Source organism: Suncus etruscus, chromosome 17 (assembly GCF_024139225.1).
Source record: "Suncus etruscus isolate mSunEtr1 chromosome 17, mSunEtr1.pri.cur, whole genome shotgun sequence".
Lineage (NCBI taxonomy): Eukaryota > Metazoa > Chordata > Mammalia > Eulipotyphla > Soricidae > Suncus > Suncus etruscus.
In genome coordinates, this window is record NC_064864.1 from 27,595,620 (window position 1) to 27,609,219 (window position 13,600).

At 38.8% G+C, this 13,600-nt stretch overlaps 1 protein-coding gene across 3 annotated transcripts in view; it reads left to right on the plus strand.

Annotated features, from left to right (window-relative positions):
- CCSER2 (coiled-coil serine rich protein 2) overlaps positions 1 to 13,600 on the plus strand; it is a 124,402-nt gene that overhangs the window by 12,235 nt on the left and 98,567 nt on the right. For all 3 annotated transcript variants that reach the window (XM_049790645.1, XM_049790646.1, XM_049790647.1), the window contains exon 2: positions 10,283 to 10,414. The gene's annotated coding sequence lies outside the window, so the exon portion shown is untranslated. The remainder of the gene's footprint in view (positions 1 to 10,282; positions 10,415 to 13,600) is intronic.

Here is a 13,600-nt window from a genome sequence, read left to right on the forward strand (position 1 = left end):
ACTGATAAAAGATAATCTAGCAATCTAGCAGGGGTCCTCAAACTTTTTAAACAGGGGGCCAGTTCACTGTCCTTCAGACTGTTGGAGGGCCAGATTATAGTAAAAACAAAAATTATGAACAAATTTCTGTGCACACTGCGTATATCTTATTTAGAAGTGAAGAAACAAAATGGGAATAAATACAGTATGTGGCCCACGGGCCATAGTTTGAGGACCATTGATCTAGGGAGTGTGTGTGTGTGTCTAATTAAATTCAAAGCATACATTTGGTCTCTCACTGTCTTCCTCCTCTCTTCTTTTTTTCTCCATTCTTTTCCTTCTCTGTCTCCCCTTCTTTTTCTTTCCTTCATCCCCAAACGGAAGAAGGAGAGAGAGAACTATAGCATGTGTATACACTTGCAAGAAAGGAGCATTAGGAGTGAGTTATATTGTGTCATGTGTTATTCCATCTAAGACTAAGATGTATTAGATTTGGGATTATGAAAATAATTGGTGACTATAGTAAGTTATTTCTAGTGGAGTGGTAGATATAAAAACGTGATTGGTGGGGCCAGAGTGATACAGTACAGAGGGTAGTGAACCCCATATTGTTTTCTGAGCCCATCAGAAGTAAGCCCGGAGCACCATTAGTTGTGGCTTCCCCCCTAGAAAACAAAAACAAACTCAAACAAAGCCAAAACAAACAAAACAAAGAAAAACATGACTGGAATGTATTTAAGAGACTACTATAGGATTTGGAAATAAACAGTCTTCTGAAGCTCTTTGTTGTAAATTAAAACAGGGTGTGAGAGGGAGGCAATGTGGGTTTAAGGAATTAAAAAACATTATTATTATTATTATTATTATTATTATTTTTATTTGGTATTTGGGCCATACCTGGTGGCACTCAGGAGGTACTCCTGGCTCTGAGCTCAGAAATCACTACTGGCAGACTCAAGGGATCTGATGGGATGCTGAGGATCGAACCTGTGTTGATCATGTGCAAGACAAATTCCCTACATTCTGTGCTCTTGCTTCTGCCCCAGAAATTTTAATTTTTTAAGAGAAGATTGGTGCTTTTATATTTATGAATTGAATATATTTTAATTGAAAAGCGAATAGAAAACCAATTTTAAAGCCTTTTTTATTATTTATTTATTTATTTTTGGTTTTTCGGGCCACACTCGTTTGTTGCTGAGGGGTTACTCCTGGCTAAGAGCTCAGAAATTGCCCCTGGCTTCGGGGGGACCATATGGGACCCCAGGGGATCGAACCGTGGTCCTTCCTTGGTTAGCACTTGCAAGGCAGACACCTTACCTTTAGCGCCACCTCCCTGGTCCCAGAGCCTTTTTTAAAAAAATTATATAAAATTAATTTTATAATTTGTGAACCCATGTCCACTATTATCATATGCATTTCTAGGTATTGACTGATTTCTTTGAAATGAGCATATCAGTTACTAGAGGAAAGAATATTCCTTTCCCCCAGTAAGTACATTATCTTAGTTCAGAGCTGATAAGTGTGTAGTGAAATACTTTATGAATTATTAGGAAAAGATTGTAGGGTTTTCATGCTTCCCCCTAGTTCCACAAATAATCACTGTAGCTTTTCAGTAATTGGTATATGGTAGATTTAAAATTTTGATTGTAATCTCTGTTAAACACGGTAGTTTAAGAAATGCTTAAAAAAACCAAAACTGTGTGTGTGTGTGTGTGTGTGTGTGTATGTGTGTTTATATGTGTGTGCTTAGAGGCCTCAGGACCATTTCCAATCATACTTGGCCAAATGTGTGTGTGTGTGTGTGTGTGTGTGTGTGTGTGTGTGTGTGTGTGTTTATGTGTGTGTGCTTAGAGGCCTCAGGACCATTTCCAATCATACTTGGCCAAATAAGCTGTATGGTTTAATGCTCATACCATGTGAGATGTGGTACTTGTTAGGATTAATTTTGTACTGGGATCATAAGGGCCAATTCTGGGGGAGCTTAGGGACCTCCAAGCCAGTGCACAGGGATTCATACAGCGCAGAGGATTGATTTAGGGTCATTCTATGTGCAGGGTACTTACCCTGGGCTCTGAAGTCTAAAATGAAGTTTTCAATTAAAAAAACCTTAAAATTAAAATATAGATGAAGTGCTTCTAAGGGCATTCTTTCTATTATCTTTTTTCCTCTAATAAATCTGACTACAGTTTCATTGTAATTGCTTCTAATTGTTGAGTTGATATCTGTATTCAGCTCAGAAACTGAAGTTGAAAGCCCATAATACAATGACAGCACTTTGTATGCTTCTTTTAGGGTAAGTAGTTATCAATATTTAGTGCATTATTCCAATCATGTCTTAATCTTAGTTGGTCTTCCTCCAGATTTCCTTCCCTAAGCTACTGATCTACATCAAATGACTTGTGCATTTTTGAAACGCAGATTTGATTAGGTCTTATTGTTTTGCTTAAAATTTTGTGGCACCTCATTGTCTTTGAATGTCAGTGCATTCTTTTAGCTTTGTTGTTTCATCCCTTCATATACATGGATTCTGCTTTATGGTACCTGGAGTACTTCCTTAGGGAGTTTTAATGCACAGCTAATGTTTCTTACCACAGGGCTTCAGGATAATGGTTAAATTCCTTATCTGTGTTCAGATAGTTCTCCATGAGCAGTAGGCCTAAATCATGAAGATAAGAGCTTTGACATTTCTATGCTTTCTGTATCAATACTTTTTGCCTAGGAGAGTTAGACTTCTTTGCTATTATGTTAAATAATTCATCTTTAAAAAATGCCAATATAGAGGATTTCTTTACTTTTTGGGGCTGGGGTATGTGGAGAATACCTTGCCTGTGCTTGGTGCTAACTCCTGGCTGTGCTCAGGGGACCATTTGCTGTGCCTGGGATCTAATTCAGGTAGCTTGCATCCAGTACAAGTGCCCGACCTGCTTTACTCCCTTTTTGTTTATAGAATAATCCTTTTCCAGGAAAGCTTTTGGGCATATATTTTTTTTATTATATCTTAATCTATTCAGTCTCTGTTTTGTTCTCCCTGAGGAATGCTCCTATAACATTTTTCTCCTGTATATGCTCCTATGTAACATTTTGCATTAATCTTAATACATTAATCTTTGCATTAATTGTCAGAAAAGTTGGCTGTATCTTACTTTTTTGCTTTTATATCTTTGTTTTTTTTTTTTTTTTTTTTTTTTGGGCCACACCCGGCGGTGCTCAGGGGTTACTCCTGGCCGTCTGCTCAGAAATATCTCCTGGCAGGCACGGGGGACCATATGGGACACCGGGATTCGAACCAACCACCTTTGGTCCTGGATCGGCTACTTGGAAGGCAAATGCCGCTGTGCTATCCCTCTGGGCTCTGCTTTTATATCTTGTTCTCATTGCTCCAATACAAATTTATTGTTACTCAATAAATTATTATTAGTTTGTGTAGGGGATCTCCTCTGGTGTAAGGAGAAGGCTCCCTTCCAGCTGATAGTTTGTGCCTGAATATGGCACTGCTGTGGTGCTCGGATCTGGTGGTGGGCCACATCTTGTGGGGATGGGCTGAGGTGGGGATGGGCATGCCTTTGAGTCATCTTTCTGACTCTAGTACATTTTTTTTTGAATGAATAATCAAGTAAACAATTATTCAACTTCCATCCAATTTTGATTGGCTTATTTGGTTGAACTTATACTTAATATAGAGTATATGAATAAGTAATTCAGTTAATTGTGTTTTAAAAAATACCCAAAGTATCTTAACTTATTAATATAATATAAATTTATAAAATGTAAACTATAAAGTATATAAAATAAAATTATAAAATGCCAAGCATGTCAGAGATAGTCTCACTTTAGGTTGACTCACTTAGTCATTTCACTGTAATGAAATGATTATTTCAGTAAAGCCAGATGGTTGTTTGATTTCTCAATACATAATCGAGCGATGTACTTCTCATTACATAGAGAAGTTAGTATTGTATGTTACTAAGTGTGCAGTAACATTATATTGGGAAAAAATTAAATACTTTAAAGGTGACACAGCTATAAAACACGTACTGTTGTAAACATGCCATTGATAGACTTGATAGGTCCAGGGTTTCACAGACTTAAAACTGTGAAAAAATATCTGTGAAGTACAGTAAAATGGATAATGCCTAGTTGAGAAATGAGGTTAGTTGATTTCATTATAAATCTCAGAATTTTTTCAGAATATTCTAATTTTCCCTCTGTAATTTAATTTTTTCTCTTTGATAGAGACTTCTTCCATCTTGTATGTATCTTGAACTCATTTCCTGAAATTATTTTGATTCCCTCATTACTATTTTCTGTGTTTCTGTATCTTAAGTTCTTTAGTTTGCAGATAGCTTTCTGTTTGTTTTGTTTTTTGGGCCACACCTGGTGGTACGAAAGGGTTATTTCTGGCTTTGTGCTCAGAAATCACTCCTGCCAGGCTCAGGGGACCTGAAGATCAAATCCTTTTCTCTTGCATGCAAAGCAAATGCTCTAGCAGTATGTTTTTTGCTTTGGCCTGACAGTTAACTTTTAAACACTTCTATCTTAGTACTGTCTTCTATTATAAATTCAGCCTTCACCCTTTTGTTGCCACTTTCTATGTTTCTTGATTACATACTTTAGTTAGTTTTGGTACACACACATATTTGGCTTTTGTGTGCTAGAGATCACACTTTTAGTTGTAGTACCAGGAATCCCAAATGAGAGAACCACCAGGACTGGATTTGGCACATAAAGAGCAGTCAAGGTTGAAATTCAAGGCCTTGGTGGTGCCAGGGCTCATACTTGATAATATTGGTGGTGTTGGGGATTGATCTTGGTTCTGATACATGCAGTGCATGCAACCAACCATTGAGCCACATATAAGCTCCATTGATCATGCCCTCCCCATGTGTTATGATCTTAGGAATGAAAAAAATCCCAAGCAGGTTATAGTCCTTGTTCTGAAACTTCTTTTTTTTGGGGGGGGGGTCACACCTGGCAGTGCTCAGGGGTTACTCCTGGCTCTATGCTTAGAAATTGCTCCTGGCAGGCTCGGGGAACCATGTGGGATGCCCGGATTCAAACCACCGTCCTTCTGCATGCAAGGCAAACACTCTACCTCCATGCTATCTCTCTGGCCCTGTTCTGAAACTTCTTAGAAAAAGTAGAACATGTATGGACATGCTTGCTATATCTGTGTAAGGAACACCTAACATGATAATTCTATAGCAAGAGTTATTGATAACATATTACATGAGAAGAACATAAAACAGAAGAACTGTAGTATAGTAGAATTTATGGGTACATGCTCTGTTAGGAAAACTGGCTTTGTGGTTGACAGACTAGCGAATTTTTAAAATTTTCTTTGGATTTAGTTTCCTTTATAGTGTAACCATATTTCTATTATTTTATAAACTATTTTTATGTAGATTTTCTCATTAAAGGAAGGTATTTGTGATTTTAAAGTGGAATGAAAATGAGCACTATATTATTTCCTTTAAAAAATAAAACTTGGGGCCGGGAAGGTGGCGCTGGAGATAAGGTGTCTGCCTTGTAAGCGCTACCAAGGAACGGACCGCGGTTCGATCCCCCGGCGTCCCATATGGTCCCCCCAAGCCAGGGGCGATTTCTGAGCACATAGCCAGGAGTAACCCCTGAGCGTCAAACGGGTGTGGCCCAAAAACCAAAAAAAAAAAAAAAAAAAAAAAAAAAAACTTGACAAGCATTTGAAAATAGAAGAGGAAAAAAAACATCTTGTTTTACTTGTTTACTCTTTTGGCCACACCAAAAAGCAGTACTTAAGGGGAATTTCCAGCTCAATGCTAGTGGATGAACTTGGACCTTTTGTGTTCCAAACATGTACTTAACCTTTGAGCTATCTTTCCATCTTTATGTTTTGTTTGGACTTATAACTTTGTTGCCTGTCATGATAAAAGTAGCTACATATAAGTATTTACATTTAAATCAGTTAAGTTTAAATAGAAATCATAAATTTAGTCACCCTAGCCATATTTTAATTTCTTTTTTTTTTTTTTTTTTTTTTTTTTTTGGTTTTTGGGCCATACCCGGTGACGCTCAGGGGTTACTCCTGGCTATGTGCTCAGAAATTGCTCCTGGCCCAGGGAACCATATGGTATGCCTGGGATCAAACCCAGGTCCCTCCTGGGTCAGCTGCATGCAAGGCAAGCCCTACTGCTGTGCTATTGTTCCAGCCCTACATTTTAAGTTCTTAATATACTACATAGGGCTACTGATTACTGTGTTGAGCAAGCAGATACAGAATATTTCTCTTATGGAAAAAAGTTGCAGACCGGGCTAGAATAAGAGATTGTGTGGAGCAAGCAGGATTGTTCATTGAAGTGAAGTCAAAATGATGTTGTCTGTGTGTGTGCAATTCTTTTGAGAGTAGAGTCTAAATTTCGATGGTAGGAAGATGTATCCAAGACATAAAATCGCTGGCCATCAGGTAGTTGTTTATGGCAGAAGTCCAGGGAAGGGAAGAATGAATTTTCTGGATAAATGTCAGCCTGTTTTCAAAGTCTTTTTGTTTTCGTTTGTTTTGGGGCCGAACCTGGTGCAATGAGGGGTTCACTCCTGCCTTTGTGCTCAGGAGTCACTTCTCTTGACTTGGGAGGTATCCTACCATCCCATATGGTCCCCTGAGCCTGACAGGAACAGTTTCTGAATAGAGAGCTAGAGTAACCCCTGAGCACTGCCAGGTATATAGCCCCTAAACAAAACACAAACAAAAAATAAGAATTTTTCATTATCCTCATCTTACTAAAAATTTTTTTTCTTATTACTTTGCCCCTTAAATTTTTCATGATGAAGCTGACTGGCTTTCATTTTAGTGCGTCTCTCTACTTCGGGGGACACACCTGACTGTATTCAGGGCTTCCTCCTGGCTCTGTGCTCAGGAATCACTCCTGGGAGGCTTGGGGGGAACCATATATGTGACTGGGGCCAGGTTGGCTGTGTGCAAGGCAAATGCCCTACCCACTATTATGCACTATATGGTTTCTACTCATTTGGCAATTCATTACAGAATTTTTTTTTCATTTTGCTGCTATTGAAATAACATTATAGATATATAAATAAAATAATACTAAATTATAAAATAATTATAGAATATTTTTAGTTCTTCAGAAGGTTCTGATAGCATCTAATTTTTGTTTGTTTGTTTGTTTGTTTTTTGGGCCACACCCGGTGATGCTCAGGGCTTACCCCTGGCTATGCGCTCAGAAGTCGCTCCTGGCTTGGGGGACCATATGGGACATTGGGGATCGAACCGCGGTCCATCCAAGGCTAGCGCAGGCAAGGCAGGCACCTTACCTCTAGTGCCACCGCCCGGCCCCAGCATCTAATTTTTATACTTATATATGGTGGCTATATTTCCTTTTTTCCTATTTTTCTGGAGGAATTTTGGGCCACATTATGCTATGCACACAGATCACATATAGCTTGCCTCAGGACTCTATGTGGTTCCAGCTATTGAACCTGGATTGGACATATGGCAGGCACATGTCTTACCTCTTGTTTTATCTCTCCAGCTCCTTTTTCCTCTTTCTCTCTGCTCCATTCGATGATCAGCCTTTTAACTGTTGAGTCAGAATACCTGCTCTGTTTACTTACCCCATAATGGGACTGAAAATCCACTTTGATTTTTATCTCTTGTGTAATTTTGCTATATCTATTCTTCTCTTAGACATGGAAGCTTCTAACTTTTTTAAGCACATAGACCTTTTTAAAAAGGATTTTTATTCACAAAGATTAGTTAGTTAATGCAGGCATGATTTTACTGGTATTTTAACTAATTGGGGAATTAACAGAAAGTTTGATTTTTTTTTGTTTAGAATGTGATGAGTGTCCATTCTTTCCATTAAATTCTATAAGAACATGGGACTGCATTTCAGCTGTTCTTCCAGCTTTTTACAAAACTCTGAGTCATTGTGAGACTGATCCTATGATCTTGAGGTGCTTTCTGAGTCATCAGAAAAAGCATACATCAGGTTGCACTATAGTCTAGAACCAAGTTTTTATTATTAGGTTATAATTATATTTTAGTATTTGATTAGCAGAACCGTTTTTTTTTTCTTAATCTTGCCAGGTTGGTTTATTGTTTAGACATGTATTCAGTAAAATTTGAGACTAATATTAAAAAACAAGCTTTGTAATTTAGTTAGTGCCTTGCATTACATACAGTCCCTTTAAAACTTGAAGATGAGAAGGAAGCTTGGGGCATTAAGAGACTTTGTGACTTGCTGAACTGAAATTAGAAATGAATGTATCATTAAGATTTAGTTGGTTGCAGTGCAGTGAGATTTGACCATTTTGGTTAAAACATTTATTATACTTAGAAAATAAATTATTAAATCCATTTCTTTTAAAACCAAAAAGTAATGTAATACATGACCATATTTGTATTATCTTTGAGTTATAATTCAGATCTCTCAGGTAGGGTAAAAAGAGCAAGGGTATTCATATATTTATCGATAGTATTTTCACAAAATATCCCATGGAAAACTTGAGATTGGCTATATCCAATTTTTATGTTATCTGAAACCATGCAGTTTAAAATAAAAGCATCTTTAAAATATTATCTATCTATCTATCAATCATCCATTTACTTATTTATTTATTTATACCTGGTGGCGCACAGGGTTTTCTCCTGGGTTTGCACTCAGCAGTTACTCCTGGCAGGCTCAGGAAACCATATGGGATGCTGGGGATTGAACCTGGTCAGCCACATGCAAGGCAAATGCCTACCCACTGTGCTATCACTTGGGGCCCTTAGGTATTATTTTCTATTTATTACTTACATATGAAAACATGAGATTTAATGAGAGATTAATTTGTTGCAGACCCTTCTCCTAGGAAGTTTTAATCTGGACAATTCTTCTGCAGTCTTAATAATTTAATACATTTACCACTGCCCCAAGATCTTTTTCCTCTATTCTTTTGCTTTAACCTTTCAAGTCTTGATTAGAGCAATTTATGGCTTACAGTACTGCTGATCCTGAAAGCTTTCATTTTTCATGAAGAATTAAGTGTAGAGATTCTGGTTACTCCAGAGGTTACTCCTGACATCTGCGCTCAGAAATCGCTCCTGGAAGACTCAAGGGACCATATGGGATGCTGGGACTCAAACCCAGGTTGTCCTGGATTGACCGCGTGCAATCCTATCGCTGCGCTATTGCTCCAGCCCCTTAAAGTCTGGAGATTTAACCATAGTCTGGAGATTATACTCTGTGTGATAACACCCATGTACCCTTCCACTAGGGAAAGATGGCTTTACCTGTCTGTGACAGTAATTTTTTTCCTTTTGCTGATGTTACCCAAATCTCTTTGTAAATAAATGTCTGTATTACATTTTTATGTTATATTTCTCCTTTTAGCCCCCTTCTGCTTGCTAAGTGGGGGTACTGTCTGATTCAGGAATCATTCAACAGAACCAATTAGATTTTTAGATTTGTGAATTTTCTACCTCCATCCTCTACTTTTTCTTCTGTGTTGTGACAGTGGTTTTGGCACAGTTCTTGTGTACAACAAGGTGTGTGCAAACCTTGTTGTAGTACTAAGGACTAAGGATCATATACCTGCTGAGCAGGGCTCAAACTCACAAATAATCTTAACTTGTATGTGGTATCTACAATAGCTGGATGAGGGAATATATGGTGTAAAGCGGGGTATGTGTGCGCCTGAATCATCTTTGGTCCAGTGTGTAGGAAGAAAAAAAAGAAATTGGGGACAGTGAGGAAGAGACAGATAGCAAGCAATGGAGGATGGGGTCAAGGGAACTCAGGTACATTATTGGAGTAGGGGAGTGGAATAGCAAATATAGGAACCACAGAGTCAGCAAAAATGGAATTCTGACATCTAAGCTTTGACAGCTGAACTTACAAAGGGACCTGTTAATACACAATTTGGGATAGGAGAGGGAATCTGGGAACATTGGTAGAGGGATCAGGGCTAGAACATTATGTCCAAAAATCAATTCTGAATACCTTTGTAATTCATGGTATTTTTTTTTGTTGTTGTTGTTGTTGTTTTGTTTTTTGGGCCACACCCGGCGGTGCTCAGGGGTTACTTCTGGCTGTCTGCTCAGAAATAGCTCCTGGCAGGCACGGGGGACCATATGGGACACCGGGATTCGAACCAACCACCTTTGGTCCTGGATGGGCTGCTTGCAAGGCAAACGCCGCTGTGCTATCTCTCCGGGCCCTCATGGTGCTTTAATTAAAAAATAATTCACAAATTAGGCAGACACTCTAGCACTGATCTACTGATTTTTGAAATTTAAATTTTATTTATTTAATTTATATTTTAACAGTTTGGTGGCAGCAGTGGAATCTGAAGGGACTATCCAGTCACATTTGTGGATGAGGAGGAATAGAGGCATTGCATCTAAGAACTTTGTTGAGTTCTTTTATGTTCTTCTCAAGACCTGAAAAAAAGAGATTAGGTAAGTTCAATTCAAGCTCAACTTAATTTTTGACTTCAAGTTTTTGATACATTAGCTTTTTTTTTTTTTTTTTTTGGTTTTTGGGCCACACCCGGTAACGCTCAGGGGTTACTCCTGGCTATGTGCTCAGAAGTTGCTCCTGGCTTGGGGGACCATATGGGACACCGGGGGATTGAACCTCGGTCCGTCCAAGGCTAGCGCAGGCAAGGCAGGCACCTTACCTTTAGCGCCACCACCCGGCCCGATACATTAGCTTTTCTGTATAAAGTTTAACAAGTAGGTCTGTAGTACTTCAGTTCACAATTCCACATTGAAGGTATTTTTCTGTTTTTCTTTTTTTGTTTGTTTGTTTGTTTGTTTTTGGGTCACACCCAGCAGCGCTCAGGGTTTACTTCTGGCTCTAGCCTCAGAAATTGTTCCTGGCAGGCTCGGGGGACCAGATGGGATGCCTGGATTTGAACCACCATTCTTTTGTGTCTAAGCTCCTTACCGCTGTGCTTTCTCTTCGGCCTGAAGATATTTTTCTTAACTGAGTCCAACTTACTCCATGTTGATAAATTCTGGAGGTACTGGCTGGAGTTGGATTAGACCTAACTTTAAAATTAGATTCCTGATGCCAGACTCAAAGAGTTGAACTGCTTGTATGGTTTGTACAAAGACTGGAGTTTTTATTCTGGCACCACTTGGCCACCCAAGTGTTATGGAAATGACGTTGGTGACTTCCAGTACTGCTGACCAACCAACCTATCACCTCTAGGACTGACTCCCAAATCCCCAACCATTGCTTGAGGATCACAAAAGATATAATTGGGTTTAGGGATAGTTGTTTGTAATAGCACTGAGTTCCTGGCTGTGGAGCATCTGTAATTTAGTCATTGGATTGGGCTGAGTCCTTGCTAGACTAAACTAAATCTAGGGTTGTTAAATATTAGAATTGAGTTGGGTTCAGTTTGGTTAGTAGTAACAGATAAAACTCCAACCTTTGGGTTGGAGTAATAAGTACAGCAGGTGCTTGCCTTGCATGCTGCTGACCTGGGTTTGATTTTTGGAATCTGTGATTCCCTGTGATTTCTTTGCTCAGAGCCAGGAGTAATCTTTGAGTAACCACTAGGTGTAGAACCTAGAAAATCAAAAACCAAACCAAAACCAAACAAACAAAAACTTCCAATACTTGCTTTTGTTTCATAGTCTGTGTGAAAACTGTGGAAGAGAGCTGTAGTTCTCCACTGTTTGTAGTTAGCCTGCTGACCTCATTCTTTGAGGTTTGCTGCTTCCTGTCTCCATTTCCTAGTTGGTTACTGCTGGGTTCATTCATCCACAGTTTCATTCTGGACACACTGAAGGTAAGTGCTTATAAAGTAAAGAGAATTATTAAATAAAAATCTTCTATGTCAAGGAGTGTAAGTAGAAAATAGATATTAGCTTGACTTAAGGTAAACCGAATATCTGTCTAGAAGAAATGGGATTTAGGGTTAAGGCACTTGCTTTTCTCCTTGCTGACCTGGGTTTAATCCCTGGCAGCACATATGGTCCCCTGAGTACTATCAACAGTGATCTCTTACCATAGAGCCAGGAATAAGTCTTGAATATTTCTGGTGTGATCCAAAAATGAAAACAAAACCAAACACATTTTTGCCAGAGAGTAACACAAGTCAATAGGTAAGGCATTTGCCTTGCATGTAATTGACCTTGATTCTTCTCTGGTACCACATATCGTCTCCTAAGCACTTGTGGGAATGATCCTCAAGCACAGAGCCAGGAGTATGCCCTTAGCACGGTTGGATATGGCCTCTATATTTGGTTACTCCAGTGGGATTTTATTTATATGTAAGTAGCTGAGCATGCCATCTATTTTATAAGCCATAATTTTGTTGGCTGCAATAATCTAGGACTATGTAAGATCCTGAGGACTATTTTTCAAGCTCTACAGTTACGCATAATAATTTATTGAAGAACACTTAAAAGTAAGTTTCTATAAAAATTAAAATCTTAAAGGTACCCAGAACAAAGAATGAAAGGATTTACATAATTTTCATTATTCACAGTTGTCTTCTCCCCCCTCCCCCACCATCTGCTCCATTACTCAGCCATACCCCTCTCTTTCCATTTTGTAGAGATTATATAAACTAAAAAGTAGACCTCTGAGAGCTGCTTCCAGGGTCACATTGTTACTTGTAGTTCTTTTAAATACCAAAGAGGAAACTAAAATTAAAACGGTGAAAATTTTTGCCAAATTCTGGTAAATACCTGAGCCATACCCCTTACATTTTGGGCACGTGGGTTTGTTTTCAAATTCTGACTATTGTGAATAATGCTTCAATGAACATAGGAATGCAGATGTCTTCTCTGCATTGTTCTTTTGGGCTCTTAAAGAATATTCCCAGAAATGGGGCCGGGAAGGTGGCGCTAGAGATAAGGTGTCTGCCTTGTAAGCGCTAGCCAAGGAACGGACCGCGGTTCGATCCCCCGGTGTCCCATATGGTCCCCCCAAGCCAGGGGCAATTTCTGAGCGCTTAGCCAGGAGTAACCCCTGAGCGTCAAACGGGTGTGGTCCAAAAAAACCAAAAAAAAAAAAAAAAAAAAAAGAATATTCCCAGAAATGGTTCATATGGAGGTTCAATATCTAGTTTTTTTTTTTTTTGTTCAATATCTAATTTTAGTTTATATTGTTTTTCATAAATGCTGGATCAGTCTATATTTCCACAAGCAGTGAATGAGAGTCCCTTTCTTCCATATCTGTGCCTGCACTGGTTGTTCTTTTCTTTTTGATGTATGTCACTCTGTGGTGTGAGGCGATAATCACATTGTAGTTTTTATTTTATTTGGGTGGGGGGCACACCCAGTGATGCTCAGAGGTTACTCCTGGCTTTGTGCTCAGAAATTGCTCCTGGCTCGGGGGACCGTATGGGAAGCCGGGGATCGAACCAGGTTCGTCCTGGATCTGCTGCCTGCCAGGCAAAAGCCCTACCGTAGTGCTATTGCTCCGGCCCCAATCACATTGTAGTTTTTATTTACATATCCCTGATGATTAATTATGTGGAGCATTGATCTATATTTTGTTTTTGAGGAAATGTCTATTCATCTCTTATCCCCATTTATTTTGATGGGGTAGTTTTTGTTTTGTTTTTCTTGTTAAGCTCTACCAGGGCCTTTTACATCTTAGATATTAATTAACCTCTTATTAGA